This window comes from Rhinolophus sinicus, linkage group LG04 (genome assembly GCF_036562045.2).
Source record: "Rhinolophus sinicus isolate RSC01 linkage group LG04, ASM3656204v1, whole genome shotgun sequence".
Taxonomy (NCBI): Eukaryota; Metazoa; Chordata; class Mammalia; order Chiroptera; family Rhinolophidae; genus Rhinolophus; species Rhinolophus sinicus.
Window position 1 is genome coordinate 164,709,263 of NC_133754.1, and position 16,528 is coordinate 164,725,790.

At 37.3% G+C, this 16,528-nt stretch overlaps 1 long non-coding RNA gene across 2 annotated transcripts in view; it reads right to left on the reverse strand.

Annotated features, from left to right (window-relative positions):
• Positions 1-16,528, reverse strand: part of LOC141571162 (uncharacterized) — a 123,033-nt gene that overhangs the window by 17,938 nt on the left and 88,567 nt on the right. For both annotated transcript variants that reach the window (XR_012495871.1, XR_012495872.1), the window contains exon 2: positions 11,385-11,441. This is a non-coding gene — a long non-coding RNA (uncharacterized LOC141571162). The remainder of the gene's footprint in view (positions 1-11,384; positions 11,442-16,528) is intronic.

Sequence of the window (16,528 nt, forward strand, 5' to 3'; positions counted from 1 at the left end):
CAGAATATAGCTGTATGAGTTGTGTTCCAGCCATACTAGGAAACACTATGCAGTCATTAAAAAGAATGAAGTAGCAAACACTATGCTACACACCGGGAACTAATATGAAATAATATTGAATATCAACTGTAATTGAAAAAAAAATTTTTTAAGTGGGGGTGAAATGAACAGAAATGAAAAAAAATGAAGGACTGTATATTTGCTAATGTAGGATAATTTCCAAGTGAAAAAGGTATAGAACAGCGTTTGCAGTTCTTCCATTTGTGAAGGAAAGAAGGTGAATACAAACATAGACATGTACACAAATAACTTCTATGCCATAGATCTCTGAAAGGATACACGAGAAACTTAATGGTGTTTCTGTGAAGAGGAACTATTAGGAAGTAATAGGTGGCTGGATTTCCTTTTCATTCCAGATTTAATTTTGTAAATATATGCATGTATTACTTAATAAACCAGTTAATTAAAAAGTATTACATACTTAGTGTGGAAATCATATAACATAAAGAAAAAGAAAAATCACTTATAGTCTCACCTCTAAAATATATCATTGTTTATATTTTGGTGTATTTCCTTTCTGTCTTCCTTCTATTTGAGGGTATAAATGAGATAATAATGTGCATGTATAGATTTGTTTTCTGATTTTTTGACTCGGTTTTATATCCTAAGTATTTTCCCATATCAATGAATTTTATTCTAAAATATCATTTGTAATGGCTGTTTAGTTTCTACTGTACGAACAAGCAATAATTTTAAAATCCTTTTCCTATATTTTGCTGTTGTATAATGCTGCTAGATACCTGTTAGATATCTTTTTATGCATGTGTCTCTAATTGTTCTCTTAAAATAGATTTCTAGATGTGGAGTTACAGGTCAAAGGAAATGGAAATTTTTTTTAAGTTGTAATAATGAGATATTAAATTGCCCTCCCCACAGCTTGTATCCACTCACAGTTCCCCCAACTGTATATATAAGAATTAATGAGCCCTCACCAGTACTGAGTACAGTAGACCCTTGGCATTCTTGGGGTTATCATTCTCAAATGTCCACTCCTCAGGAGCTTCCCAGACAGCTCATGACATGTAGTCATGACAGGGCTGGGAAACTTCCAGGAGAGGCCGAGAAGGTCACTGAGCACCCAGGAAGTCTAGCTGAGGGCCCAGAGCGTGCAGTCCAGGGGGGAGCTCTGCAGCGGGGCCTTGCTGACTCATCCTGTGGTCTGACCACTTGTCATCGCTGCCTTCATCCGTCAGCACTTTACTGGGCAGCAGCATCATTGGCACGCATCATCATCACCGAACTTTTGCACATTCAGGCAAGCTGAGGGTTTGCTTCATTTCAGTAACGATGTAGCATCATAATATAGTATCAGATTTATTTCTGTGGCTGATTTATTTTAAAAGCCTTACCAGTTACTTTTGTCCAATATTTATAGACTGTATTAGGGGTCTTCTGGGGTTACTTCAATTTCTCAGTTCTTCTTTAATGCATTTTCTGGAGGAAGTTATGTGCTTCAGTACAATTTGACAATTTAGAATCTCCAAATTCTGGAGATGTCAAGGGGTTTCTGTTATTCCAAATGAAATGGAATTTCAATGCTTGATTGCTTTCAGTGTACACAGAACCCATGACAGTAAGTGCTTCGAATGTCCCCATCCCATATCTGTTTCCCATCCACATGATCTGGCTGCACCTGTGACCTTTGGGAACAAGGTTCAAATTAGCCTGATAAATGTACAATCCTACAATATGGAATTCGCCGGTGCTAGTGCTGGTTCTGGCCCTGACGAGCTGGGACTCTTCAAGCAACTCACTTCTCTGGGTTTCAAGTTCCTCCTCTTTAAAAGAGAAATTTATTCGCAAATAGCAGTTCCCAACCTGGGATCCTAGAACCTCATTTGGAGTCTTGAAAGATAGTGATAAGTATTCATAGGCTAAAGTATGTTTAATATTTTATTAGAAACCTAATATTATAAGAAACCCTTTAGGTTTGACAGGGTAACAAAGGGGGCCATTTTTTTTTGTTTGGGTTGTGATAATGCAGGAGTCCTGACAAGTCTCTGAGGTATGTGCTATAGTTATTACCTTAGAGATGAGGAAACAGAGGCACAGAGAGTTAAGAAATTTGCTCAATGTTGCACAGCTAGTTCATGGTGGGAGGGAGATTCAAACCCAGGTAATTTGATTCCAGAATAAATAGCCACACCGCCTACTGCTAATTCTACTTACCCCATACTAATTGGAAGCTCTAATTGGCAATAATATGTCTTTAATGAAAATGAGAAAATGAAATATTAGTAATTAATAATTAAATACGGTTTGTTTGCCATGCAAACATTTTCAAATGCTATGAAAAAAGTGGAAATATTTGACCAACATTGGACTAGATGACACCCAAGTTCTCTTCTAGTTCTAATGTTCTGTGAGACTGAGGAGGAAATGTAGGTATTAAAGAAAAACACAATAGAGTACACAGATATTGGATTATAATGTTGTACACCTGAAATTTATGTTATTAACCAATGTTACCGCAATTTAAAAAAAGAAAAAAAGACAACAGCATGAAAATCATTCAGAGTGGTGCCTTTACATTCCAAGAGTAATCAAAGCACTATTTCTTTGTTACATGGTGCAAATGATTTTAATTTTAAAAGTCGAGAATCAAATGAGAATCAGTGGACTTGACTATTAAGAAACCTTAAAGTCAAATGCAAAAGGGCCTTAGATATGAAATTTCATGGTTGATTTTTAACACATTCTTATTGTGCTGGAGAATAATCACCTACTTGTGAGTTCTTATGTAGTGCCTAGCAAAACATCTGAACTGCTTTATAAACATTCTCTTCATTCCTCATAGCAATTCTGCAAGTTTGGTGACCAGGATAAATGCAATCAACTTGGATTATTTAATAGGAAAAAAGAAAATAAAAATGAGCGCTATGGCAGGGTTTGTCTTATTGACCTATCAGCCATTACCTAGCAGAGAGCTGATAAAAGCTCAATAAACACTTATTCGTTCAATGGATGAAAATTTTCCTAAGTTGCTGCTGGGCCCTGGCGAAATCTCTATTCAGTTGCCTTCTATCCATAATGTAGGTTTAATACAATGTAACGCCAACCAATGCAATTGATCTTAAGAAGCCATGAGTAGTGCAATGTAATCGCTGCTGTGGTTAGACAACTTTTTAAAAACTCTGTGGCCATAGGAACAATATTCCTATCATTGCATTCCAATTTTACTTTATTTTCTCATCAGTTCTAATAATCCTCATCCTGCTCAGAATTTGCAGTATGTATATTTTGCACCATAGATAATGATTCAGATTCTTATCCTGACATTCTTGATAAAATAAAGAAGCCTGAATTTGAAGTCAGGTTGTGAATTAATGTTTTTTTCAGAGATAGGTAAACGACTTCTGGTAACCCTGACTGATTTTAACACTGGGAGCAGCCCCACCCTCCAATTCATTGTGCAACGGGGAAGTGGTTTGCTGAGCAGGCCTACACAAAAGGGCAAAAACTGTATTATTGTACATTAAATGTGTGAGTCATATCCCTTGCTCCTTGCTCAAGAAGAATTGTATCTTAAACAAATGATGGAATGCATTGGCCAGACAAAGCTTGGGTTTCAGAGATGAATAAGATACAGTTCCAGCAATCATATGACAGGCACGGCATGTGGGAGTGGGAGAGTAAATTAAAAAGAAAAAAAAACAAAACAGAAATAACTATGACTCAAGGCAGAATGTGATTAGAGCACTTAGTTCCCACCAAAGCGAAAAAATCATTTCTAGTTAGAGGATCCAAAGGTTTTATGAGAGAAATGTTGTTAGAGATGGAATTCCCCACTTTATATAAGCATTTACTGAGCTCTGCTGTTCGCCAGACTCTGTGCCAGGTACTGGGGATTCAGAGATAAAGGTGGCACATCCATGCTCATGGAAAAGCTCTCAGCCTAGCCACGGAAGAGAAATGTGTAAAAAGAAAAATCTCACCCATCCTGACAAATGGTCTTTTAGGAAAAAGAAAAATAAGCCTGTGGAACACAGAGGATTAAGCAGCTACTTCTTTCTGGGGACCCTGGGACAATGTCACAAAAAGGAGTAAATAAGAGTTCATAAGAGAACCAACATTTGACCATCAAGGCACTTATTATTTTCCCTACTTTATGGATGGAAAAACTACAGCTTAGAGTTTCAATAAGTTGAAGTTGCCTAAAGTTGTACAGCTAGTAAGCAAAGAAGCAGTGGAAATTAAACTCTGGGTGCTGTGGCCCATCTCCAGTTGCCCAAAAGAAAAGGAAAGAAAGCTAGAAGAAAAATATTTGTTCTAATAGCTTGGTCACAAGCCAGAAAACAGGACAGCCAAGGTTTTTTTGGGGGGAATAACACACAATACAGGTTTTACAGAGTCTAGACCACCTAATGGTCTAGAATACAGCTGTATCTACATCTATATAATCTATATATATAAAATCATTCCTTGAGATTGGATGCTTAACTGTTTCCAAAGGTTTGCCATCAAAAGGAGCTGACACCTCTAACACAGAAAAAGGGGATAAGAAGTGATGGGAAGAGCAAGGAGGTGGCCATCTAAATGTAGTGATGAACAAGACCTCCCTCTAAAGAAGTCATTGGGCATTTAAAGCCATTATGCTTTATTCCGAGTATGGTAAGAAGCCAGAACATTTTGAAAATATAAATATGTAAATTCATAATAACTCCTAAAACTTAAATGGGGGCATAACCACTGGTAATATTTTGTTGTATTTCCTTCCAGTTTTCTCCTTTGTATATAAAACAAGGTAAATAAACACATACTTAATGTTTCAGTCTTTCAAATTTATGATCATACTGTACAGGGATTTGTGCCCTATTTTTATAACTTTTTTTTCCATCTAATTTCAAATGTTACCTACAGAAAATTTGTAGGAATAGTACAAAGAACCCTCATATACCCTTTTCCCAGATGCACCAGTACATTTTGCCCCATCTGTTTTATGATTCTATGTATATATATTTATGCATATTATTTAGTATGAACCATTTGAGAGTAAGTCAGAGACACCAATGTGTATTTCCTAAGAATAAGGACGTTGATTCTCTTATGTAACCGCAGTACAACTATCAGAATCAGGAAATTTAACTTTGATGCAATTCACAGTCTACAATCTATAGTCAAATTTCATCAGTTGTCCCATAAATGTCCTTTATAGATTGATTTTTTTTCTTGGTCTAAGATAAATCTTAGGTGCATTTAATTCTCACAACTCTTAATCTCCTTTAATTTGGAACAGTTCCTCACTGTGTGTGTGCATGTGTGTGTGTATTGACCTTGACATTTTTGAAGAGTACAAGCTGGTTATTTTGCACAATGTTTTTGATTTGGATTTATCTGATCAGATTCAGGTTTTGCCTTTTTGGCAGCTATAGCACCAAAGTCATGCTGTATCCTCAGTGCTTCTCACCATGAGACAAATGATATTGGTTTGTTAACTTTGACCACTTTGTTAAAGTGGAGTCTGCCTGTTTTCTCCATTCTAATGTCACTATTTTTCCCTTAAAATTAATAACTGATTTATGAGGAGATACTTTGAGACTACATAAACATGCCTCATTCATTACACCTCTACCTACTAGTTTTAGCATCTATTAATGATTTTTCTATCTCCATCATTCCTTTTATAATTGTTACGTGTCCTACTAAAAGAAGAACTTTCTTCCTTTCTCATTATTTATTTATTTACACATTTATTGACATAAGTATGACCTTCTAGATTTTAATTTTAGTTAATGGGTTATAATCCATTACAATCATTATTTATTTTGATACACACATTGTCCTGCATTTGGGACAATGGGAACTCTTCAAGTTGGCTACTGTGTCCTTTCATGTTTTCACTGTTGTAAAGAAATTCCTTACTTTTGATACAAGATGATCCAGATTCATCTTGTGCTTCCCTGACACAATCTTAGAATCTGCTCTTTCTCCAAGGAGCTTAATTCCTTTTATTAGAAAGTGGTGTTTACAAGCCAAGTTCTGGATGCCAGGTGTGTTCATTGTTACTACAATCATGTTTTCTAGGCCCTCTCAGCAGACAGAGCTAGAAAGTATACGTTAAATACGTATTTTTTAAAAAACATGAATACTAACTAATACCTCCAGTTCCAACCTAGCACTTCAGAGTACACTCTCAACTTCAACATTCACGTTTCTAACTCCCATCTTCAACACTGAAAAAATTGTCTTCCATTATCCTTAGTATATCTATGCACTTGCTGAAGCCTACAATACACAGAAAGTAGTTTCAGAATCGCTAACTCACACCACTACAAAAAGCAAATCTATTGACTAGAGCTCAATATTTGTTTATGTTGTTCTTTTTCTTAGATACATTCAATGTGTAACATAGATAGTTAAAGGCATAAATCTTGCATGTACAATGTGATGAGTTCTGACAATACCTGTATCCTCTTTTCAGCCCAATATGAGCAATTTCTCAGCTCATTAAAGGTTTTTTCAAAAATGTGAATTTTTAAGAGCTGGTTATTATTCTATAGTACAGATGTACTGTGTTTCCCCAAAAAATAAGACCTAACCGGAAAATAAGCCCTAGCATGATTTTTCAGGATGACATCCCCTGAACATAAGCCCTAATGTATCTTTTGGAGCAAAAATTAATATAAGACCTGGTCTTATTTTAGGGGAAACACGGTACTATAATTGATCTTACCATTCCTGATAATTAGATCATCAGTTTTCAGTGTTTTCTATTAAAAGCAGTGCTGCAATAAATATCCTATTAGCACTGCTAAAAGAATGTAATATCACTACATAAGCTATAGTTATGTTTTACTAAAAGAGATATTCTGTTGAATGGATTAGTCAAACTTCCAAGATTTTAAGATTTTTCAACTGTTATTCCTACAACTAAATTGGTTCTGGCCCAGTGTATTAATTTCCTAGGACCACTGTATCACGTTACCACAAACTAGGTGGCTTAAAACACTAGAAATTTATTCTCTCTCGGTTCAGGAGGTCAGAAATCTGAAGTCAAGGTGTTGGCAGAGTTGGTTCCTTCTGGAGGCTCTGAGGGAGAAACTGCCCCACGCCTCTCTCCTTAGCACCTGGGGTGCTGACAACCTTTGGCCTTCCTTGAGAGGTTGCATCACTCCAATCTCTGACTCCATCATCATGGAGTCTCCTCTGTGTGCCTTCTTCTCTACCTGTCTTCACGTATAAGGATACAAGTCATTGGTTTTAGGGCCAACTCAAATCCAGTACGACTTTATCTAATTTAACTAGTTATATCTGCAAAAGACCCTATTTCTAAATACAGTCATGTTTTGTCATGTTCTGAGTTGCCACGTAGACATGAATTCTGTGGGAGACACTATTCAATCCAGTGTGCCTAGCAAATGGTTTTCCCTCTTTGCAAATCCATAACCCCTTATCTGAACTCTTGGGACTAAATGATTTTAGATTTATTTAGATTTTAGGCAAGAAATATCATGTATACACGATATATTACGTAATACCCAGGAAGGTCTGGAGCAACACCCCATAATCAACCACATTACTATTGCTGCAGTGAAGTGTATACATATTTATATCAAGTGAGAGACAAAGACAATAAATCGTTTCATGTAATTTCATGCCTAATCTTGCTGCCAAATCAAAAAAAAAATTTTTTTTTAATTTTCCAAGCTTTGGGGATTTCAGAATTGCAGATTTTGTGGTCCTACATGTGAGGCCATTTTTAGGTGCCAATGTTAAAAGTCCAAGTCAAAAAGCCACCCATTGTAGTAGAAGAAAGCAAAGGTCCAAGGACATCAACCTATGTGTTCAAATTTGGTCACATTATCATTCATACCTGATTTTTACCAGCTCCAAAGTCATTTCTACTCAAGTAGAATTTCCAATACATTAGAAATCGCTCTACTCCTCAGCTACTTCTTGAAACTCCCAGTGTGGGCAGGGTCTTTTATGTACCCACAATGCTATTCTACTAATACCTATTCAATAATTATAATTCCCTTTAGAATTAACCCACTCTGAGAAACATGCTATGGTTGTAAGATGCTAAACTTGAGATATCATTCTAAAGCTTAAGGAAAAGGACTGTATTAACTGCTTCTCCAAAATGGAAGCAAGTGCTCAAGCGCTCTAAATTTCATACTTACCCAGTAGTCCAATTCCCTAAAGTTTTTTAAGTTTAAAAGTTCCTTTGTGCAAATTAAAATTTGAGTACACCTGAAACTAATATAATGTTGTATGTCAACTATAATGAAAATTTAAAAAAAAAAATTCTAGTGAGCTACTATTTTTTTCACCTATGGGATTGGCAAAGATCAAAAGACTAATAACACATTGTAGCCAAGAGTGTAGAACAAATACAAGGGGAAAAAACCACATATATTGCTGTAGGCAGTAAAACAGCACAGCTTCTGCATTGGGTAATTTGACAAGATCTATCAAAACTTTAAGTGTACATATCCTTTTACTGACAAGTTGATTTCTAGTAATTTAGCTTACATATATACTCCCACATGTTGATATGATATATGTACAGTACAAGGATATTTATTGTAGCATTGTTTGTAATACCAAAAGCTTGTAAATAACATAGATGTCAGCCAAACTTAAACTGGGCAAATAATATATGACACATCCAGACAATGAATTCTATGCAACATTTAACAAGAATGAGGCAGCTCTATGTATACCAAGGTGGAAAGATCTCCAAAATGTATTGTTAAAAAATATGAAGGTGCTATGTATGAATACTAAGCTACTATTTATGAGGGTGGGGGTGAGGAAATACGTATGTATGCATTTCAGAAGGCATAGATAATTTCTGAAAGCACACACCAGAAACAGGTCACAGTGGTATCTCTAGAGAAAATTGGACAAAGCAGATTAGGGCAGGGGTGGGGACTTACTTTACTTGTTACTCACTGCACCTTTGCAATTTTACCCTGTGTATGATTTACCTATTCAAAAAATTAATAAGATAACATTTTTTACAAAAGAAATCATAGTGTGGAATAATATATAGTTTGGAGTTAGAGGGCTGGGTTCAAGCTGCTCTTTATTGCCAGGATGACCTCAAACAAGTGATCTTCCCCTCTCTGACTGTTTCTTTGGGGAAATATAGGGATAATATAATATTGTTGGGAGGACACTTGAGATATTGGATATAAGATTGTTTATAAGTATAATAAAATGTTTCCACATGTCTGTCTGTCCAGGTATAAAGCATGGGAAAACCCAGCTGTCTCCACATCAGGGCATTACTCAGATTGGAACTGAGTCTCACACTTTGGGTTTATGGCTGGATGGTGAATTACCTGCTTCTTTGTACTTTTCTATATTCTGTATACTGTCCATAATGAGCATGATTGATTTTTAATACTAGTAAAAATAAAACAAATTGATTATTTAAAAGTTAACTTCACATACACTAAAGTGTTACAGTGGATATTTCTGGATGAATGAAATTGTGGGTTTTGTTCTTCTTTGTTTGTCATTTACAGTCCTTATTTTCTGGTATTAAATACGTATTGTTTTTGAGAAAAGAAAAATAATGTTAAAAAAAGCATATTTTTAAAATAAAAAAAAGAAGAAAGAAGAATCACTTTAACTCTAAGTCCAATAATTCATTCAAAGCATTTAGGGCTTCCTTCCGCACCCCTTTTGCCACCCCTTCTTTGTAACTTACAATAATAGACCATTATCATTGTTTGCCTCATAGAAAGTCATATCTTGCAGCACTGTAAGCCACAAACAGCAGGAAGCCACATGCACTGAGCTGTGCGTTTGCAAAATGCATGAAGTCAGGAGTCAGTATGAGCCATAGCCCCGGTCTGCAGAAATGTTTGACCAGTGTTTCACAAATGTGGGTGTAACTGAGGACAAAGAAATCTTCAAGTCTTTTGAAAGAGAAGAGTGTTCAACTTTCAGAAGCCAACAAAGAGGATTTAAAGGATTCCAGAAATAAGAATCTTCCATAAGCTCCCCCCAATTCCCAGCCAGTGAGGGTCAGTCTCTGGGGCACATGAAAGGGCAGATCCTGGGGTCACACAATCTTGTCATTTATACCACCAAGAAACACGTAGGTCTTCCTCCTCCCTAACCTCCTCAATAAGACCACCTTAGTCCGATTCCTGGTTACCTCGCTCCTGGATAATTGTGATGTCCTCCTAACTTGTCTCACCACTTCCACTCTTTCCTCTTTCTAACCTCTTCACATAAAAGTCAATGTGATGATATAAAAACTTACGTAAGCCCATTTCCCCTCCTGCTTAAGCCTTTGATGACTGTTCCATTCCATGGCAAATAAAATGCATATTCCTGTCCATGGTCTAGGAAATCCCACAGGGTCAGAACTGCCTTCTCTCCACCCTCATCCTGGACCACCTGGACCTCACCAACTTCCCTGCAGCCACATCAGAGTCCTTTCAGTTCTTCAAGCATGCCAAGCTTTTGCCCACTGAGTTTTCCAGGTTAGCTGTGGCCTCTGCTGGAAGAACTCTGACTTCTCTTTTCATGATTTCAACTAAACATCAGCCCCTCCTACAGGCCTTTCTGACCATCCAATCTAAGCATCAATCCTTCTCCTGACTCTGCTCCCAATATTCTCACCCAATCATTTCCTTCAGAGCACTTGTCACAATGTGTAATTACAGCCATGCATCACTTCATTACAGGGCTACGTTCTGAGAAATGCGTCGTAAGGCAATTTCATCGTTGTACTAACACAACCCTAGATGGTGTAGCCTGCTACTCACCTCGGCTGTATGGTAGAGCCTACTGACCCTAGGATAGAAACCTGTGCAGCATGTTACTGTACAAAACAGCACGAGATTAAATCAGGCACAAGAGAAAACAGTGCCATTAGGAGACTCAGTAAACATGAAATGTATGAGGCTGCTGCCGGCACAACCCGGCACACTGTTTTACAGTAAACCTTTTTATATATATAAATAAGTAGAAAGAGTACACTCTAAAGTAACAATTAAAAAATATAGTACAGTACATACATAAACCAGTACTATAGTTGCTTATTATTATTATCAAGTGTTTGTACTGCAATAATTATGCTATACTTTTATACGACTGGCAGTGTAGTGGGTTTCTTTACACCAGCATGGCCACAAATACATAAGTAATACATTGTGCCATGATGTTATGATGGCTACCATGTCACTGGGAAATAAGAATTTTTCAGCTCCATTATCATCTTACGGGGACCACTGTCATATGTGCGGTCCATTGTTGACCGATATGTCGTTATGCGGCCCATGACTGTGTACATTTCTATCTTTGTTTACTTGTTTATTATCTAACAGCCAGAGTATAAGCCCCATGTCTGGTTTACTTACCATTGTATTACTTCCCTTTGTGATTCTAGAAGAATGCCTGGCACTTGGTAGGTCCTCCTGGAAACCAAAAAAACAAAAACAAAAAAAAACTGTTGAATGAATGAATTCACTCAGTTCCACTGCTTATTCATTATGTGTCCTAGCATAGTTTACTGAACCTGTCTAGGACTCAGTTTCTTCATCTGCACAATGAGAATGCTAGTTACCATAAAATACATAGTTATGCATAAAAGTTTGTAAAATGTCTGACACAGTAGCTGCACGGAGCAGGCCCTCCTGAAATTATAGCTCTCATGATGAACGTTATTATGGGGTGAGCAGTTCATAGAGACATCCCATTTTTGTCTTGTAAACTGATAGGCAGAGTTTGTTCTTCTAATTGGTGATGTCCTGAAAAAGGTATAGTGTCTGGCACAGAAAGGATGCTTGATAAATGTCTGATCAATAAATCAATTGTAAGCTAAAAACTTTACAATTCTATCCTTTAAAAATTCACCATGTGCATTGTTTACAATTTTAAAAATGGAATACAATTTAAATGTCAATCAATAGGAGAGTGGCTAACTAAGTACAGTACATCCATACAATGGAATTATGTCCCTGAATACATTGGGGTATAAAAACCGTTAGTTTTTGACATCTATAAATGAAATCACCAAGGCATAAGGAAAAGAGGAACCTTGACAATAAACACTTGAATTTACTTTAAGAAAGCAACAAGTGTACTTTTGCACTGATGTGTCCAGATTGGCTGTGAACTCCCTTCAGATTTACAAAGGGAGCTTCCGTAAAACGAGCACTATTCTAAGAACCAAGGGCTGGCCTCTCTCATGCTGACTCTGGCATTAAGTAGCTACTTGACTCTGCATCTCTCTCAGCCTCGTTTTGTCAAATGAAAGGCTTGGACTAGATGATCCCTGACGTTCTGCTGATTCTAGTGAGACCTGAACACTTCCTTTGCTAGTCACAGCCCTCATTGTCAACCATCATTTCCTAATGACACTCGTCCCTCCTCACCCACCTCTTAGCTTTCTGCAGTTTCAGTTCCCTGCAGTCAACAGCAGTCCAAAAATACTAAACGTAAAATTTTGGAAATAAACAATTCATAAGCTTTAAATTGTGTGATGTCTGGGTAGCGTGATGAAATCTCGTGATGTCCCATTTCATTTCTCCTGGGAGGAGAATCATCCCTTTGTCCAGGGTGTTCGTACTATATATGCTCCCCGCCATTAGTCACTTAGCTGTGTCAGTCACCAGATCGACTGTGGTGGTATTGCAGTGCTTGTGTCCAACTCACCCCTACTTTACTTCACAGTGGCCCCAAAGTGCAAGGGTAGTGATGCTGGCAATTCGGTTATGCCAAAGAGAAAGGAGAAAGTGCTTCCTTAAAGTGAAAAGGTAAGTACAGTACAATAAGATATTTTCAGAGGGAGAGAGAGAGAGAGACCACCACGTTCACATAACTTTTATTCCAGTGTAGTTTTATAACTGTTCTATCTTATTATTAGTTATTACTGTTAATCTCTTACTGTACCTAATTTATAAATTAAACTGCATAATAGGTATGTAGATATAGGAACAACATAATATACATCGGACTTGGTCCTGTTCACAGTTTTAGGCATCCACCTGGGGTCTTGGAATGTATCCCCATAGATAAGGGGGGACTATTGGAATAACAACAGCTTATCTGCATTGCTCAACTTCGTGAAATAATCACTGATAGTCTATCTGATGGTGGAGGAACCCAACCGGGGTCTAGAAACATAGCAAACCAGGCATTACTCTACCACCCTAACACTTTCTAATCCAAAATTCATGTTTGGAATCTAGAGCATGAGCTCGAATAACTGTCTGTGTAGTTTAGACACCCAAATTCAGAAATCTTAAATTTTCCAGGTTGATACTCTGCAGGATAGTAATTCACCAAATATTAGCTTGGTGCAAAAGTAATTGTGGTCTAAAAGGTTAAAAGTAACTGCAAAAACCACAATTACTTTTGCACCAACCTAATAATTGCCAATTCTTATTGGTGACATTACTTGATAATCTTATTACCCCCATTGTAGTAACAATTACCAAATACTCAGACTATAACCTGTAACTTGTAGCAGTACAGGATGATGCCAAGAATGCAGCCTCGATGTCAGCTAGGCTTGGGTTCAAAACCCAGCTCAACCCTTAGTTGCTATAAGATGTTGGGAAACTCCCTTAATGCCATAAGCTTCTGTTTCCTGTAGAATGAGAATAAGAGGGAGAATGTCTCCCTCAAAGGGCTGTTTTGATTACATTAAATGACATTTATAAGGCACCAGCTTTATTGCCTGATACGTGTTTTCGTTTTCCTATTGAAAACTGGGGTCTGCTATTTCCATCTGTGGGAGGGCAGATGGAAGTTCAGAGTAATGGTGGCCCCACCTCTGCCACAAGCCAAGTCCAGAGCCCAATGCCCAAAAAGGCCGTACTTCCTGGCTCTAAATCTTAGTGTAGAACCATGATTGGTTCACACCCATGCTTCCTGAAGAGCCATTCCTCTTTCTAACATTTCTGAGCACTTACTCTATTCCAATCACTAATCTGGTTTCTTGGGATTAAAACAGGAATAAGATACATTCCTTTAATGAAGTTATAGGCCAGTGAGGGAACACTGGAAAACAGCAAGAAACAATAAGGACAAAAATAAATAAATAACACAACCTCCCCAAATACAGCATGATCAATAATATAAATGGGGGTATTAAGTGTACTCTGGGAGCATTAAATCCTGACTGACTATTTGAGAAAGGTCTCATGGAGCAAGGGGCATTAAACTGCCCCTTTGAGGATAAATAGGGATTCACTATATAGAGAAGGGAACTCTAGGCAGAGAAATAGTATTCTTAAGGCCACAAAAGCTCTAGTGACTAAAATAGGGTGTGGGGTAGCATAGACAGTGACCTGTGGAATGCTGGGAAGTAAAGGAGTGTGCACTGAGGCATATTGTATCTCTAAAATAATGACTGTGGGTATTAGGGTATTTCTAGAACAGGAGCAGAAAGAAGGTACTATACCAGATGACTGCAACAATCCGGGCCAAATAAAAGGTCTGAACTTAAGTATTGGCAATGGGAATGGAGAGGGGAAAATGAATTCAAGAATCGTTTACAGGACAAAACAAAAGGATTTGTATATGACTGTATTGTGTTTGCCTGTTTGCTTCTTTGGCTGAACTGAGCTGCGTATTATATTCAGGGCCATATCGCAATCATCTGGATCTCTCCTTCTATGGTCCAGTATCCAGCAGGGTACCAGCTCAACCCTCCCTGGATGCCAGCAGCCTCAAATTCTTCTTGTGGTCGCAGGGAAATCACCCAGGTGGTCCTTCAAGGCTTCTGTAAGTCCCTCTTCTTGCTCATGATCCAGTCCTTATAAAGCCTAGACATCATAAAAGAGTTACATCCATCCCCTCCACCAGGTTTCCTGCTTGCACCCCCAAAGTTTTCCAGCTTGATTAAGAAACTCACAAAGGGTAACATAATCAAGAGATCTGAGAAGCCCAGTTTCTCAGGAGTAAAAATCACAACTTGTTCAGAGAAGCAAAATATAACTCTAAGACTTCCTTTACAGAGGTAGGAAAACTGATATTTAACAAATAGCAATAACAATAAAAGGGTAACAGGTCATCAATTGCCCACTACTCCATTCTCCCTGAAAAAGAAAAAAAATTAGCCTCCCACTTCAAGCTCTCTCAGAGATCACAACTTTGATATAAAAAGTGGGACAATTTAACCTTGTCAATTATAGGTTCCCATGTAATTCCCTAGCTCATAAAAATAATACGACCTTACATTTAGCAGAGGCCATTTTATTTCAGCAAAAATCAAATTGCTTTAATAAATGTATTCCACTGTGCCTCAAACCATCCCTTGCTGGCAAAGAGACAGAATAAGTGGTTCTAATTTTGTTGCACAATCTAGCCACAGAGTTATCAAACAGTGGTCTAAGGTCGCCTATCACAGCACACAATTAATATCTCAGAGCTTGAATCAGAGGCTGAACACCTGGTTCATTACGTTGCTCACTAGGCGAGGCTGCGCTTCATTCTTCAGTGTTCCTAAGCAACTACCATCCCATAAGTTATCTGAAAAGAGTCGTTTGATTAGAGGAAAGAAACGGGGGGGGGGGGGAAAGACTCTTGAAGAAAGAAAGGGCATGTAAACACATCTATGATCAGGAAACCAAGGTCCAAATAGGTTAAGTGATTTGTGCAAAGTCATACAGATATTGAGAAACAGAGCTATAGCTATATATATAAGCAGAGCCTTTTTCAATTATTTTGCAAAAACTGTGGCTCTTAATATCTTTATAAAAATCATAATAATACTTAACACTTACTAAGTATATATGAAACTGTGAAACACTTATTCTAAGTATTTCCTCATTAATTATTTAATTTTACAAATGAAGATACTGAGTGTTAGAATAGGTTAAATAATGCGCATGAAGCTACAGAACTAGGTAAGTAAAGGAACCAGGATTTGAATCCAGGTCTGATTAAGTCCCAGTTCTTACCACTATGCAGGGCTGCTCACCATGTCATAGAATTTCAGAATTTGAAGGAAACTTCTTCATAATCCTTTTCAATCCCCCACCACCAAAAGCAAAACAGCAAAACAGATTGCTTAATGGTACAGACTGGGGAAAAGAAAAATAAAATTTTTTTTAGAAATAGTTGTGATAGTTTCACAACATTGTGAATGTAATTAATGCCATTGAATTATATACTTAAATGGTTAACATGACAAATGTTATGTTAACTATATTACCACAACTAAAGATTCAACAATGAAATATACCAAAAACAATTGAATTGTACAGTTTAAGGGGCTGAATTATATAGCTATGTGAATTATATTTCTTCATTTTCTACAGAGATTCACAGAAATCCACTGTATCTTAACAAATCTTTGTGAATAAAATTGTAAGATATGACTGCCTTATTAAGGTTGTCTTGATCCCCAGACTGCTGGAAGATGTCTTAAACAGGAAATATCTGAATAACTTTCTCTTTAAGAATCAGCTGTAAAACCACTTGAACTCCAGAACAAAGGAGAGAAATCACAGTTCCTCAAGAAGAGGGAAAAACATGCCCACTTACAACATAA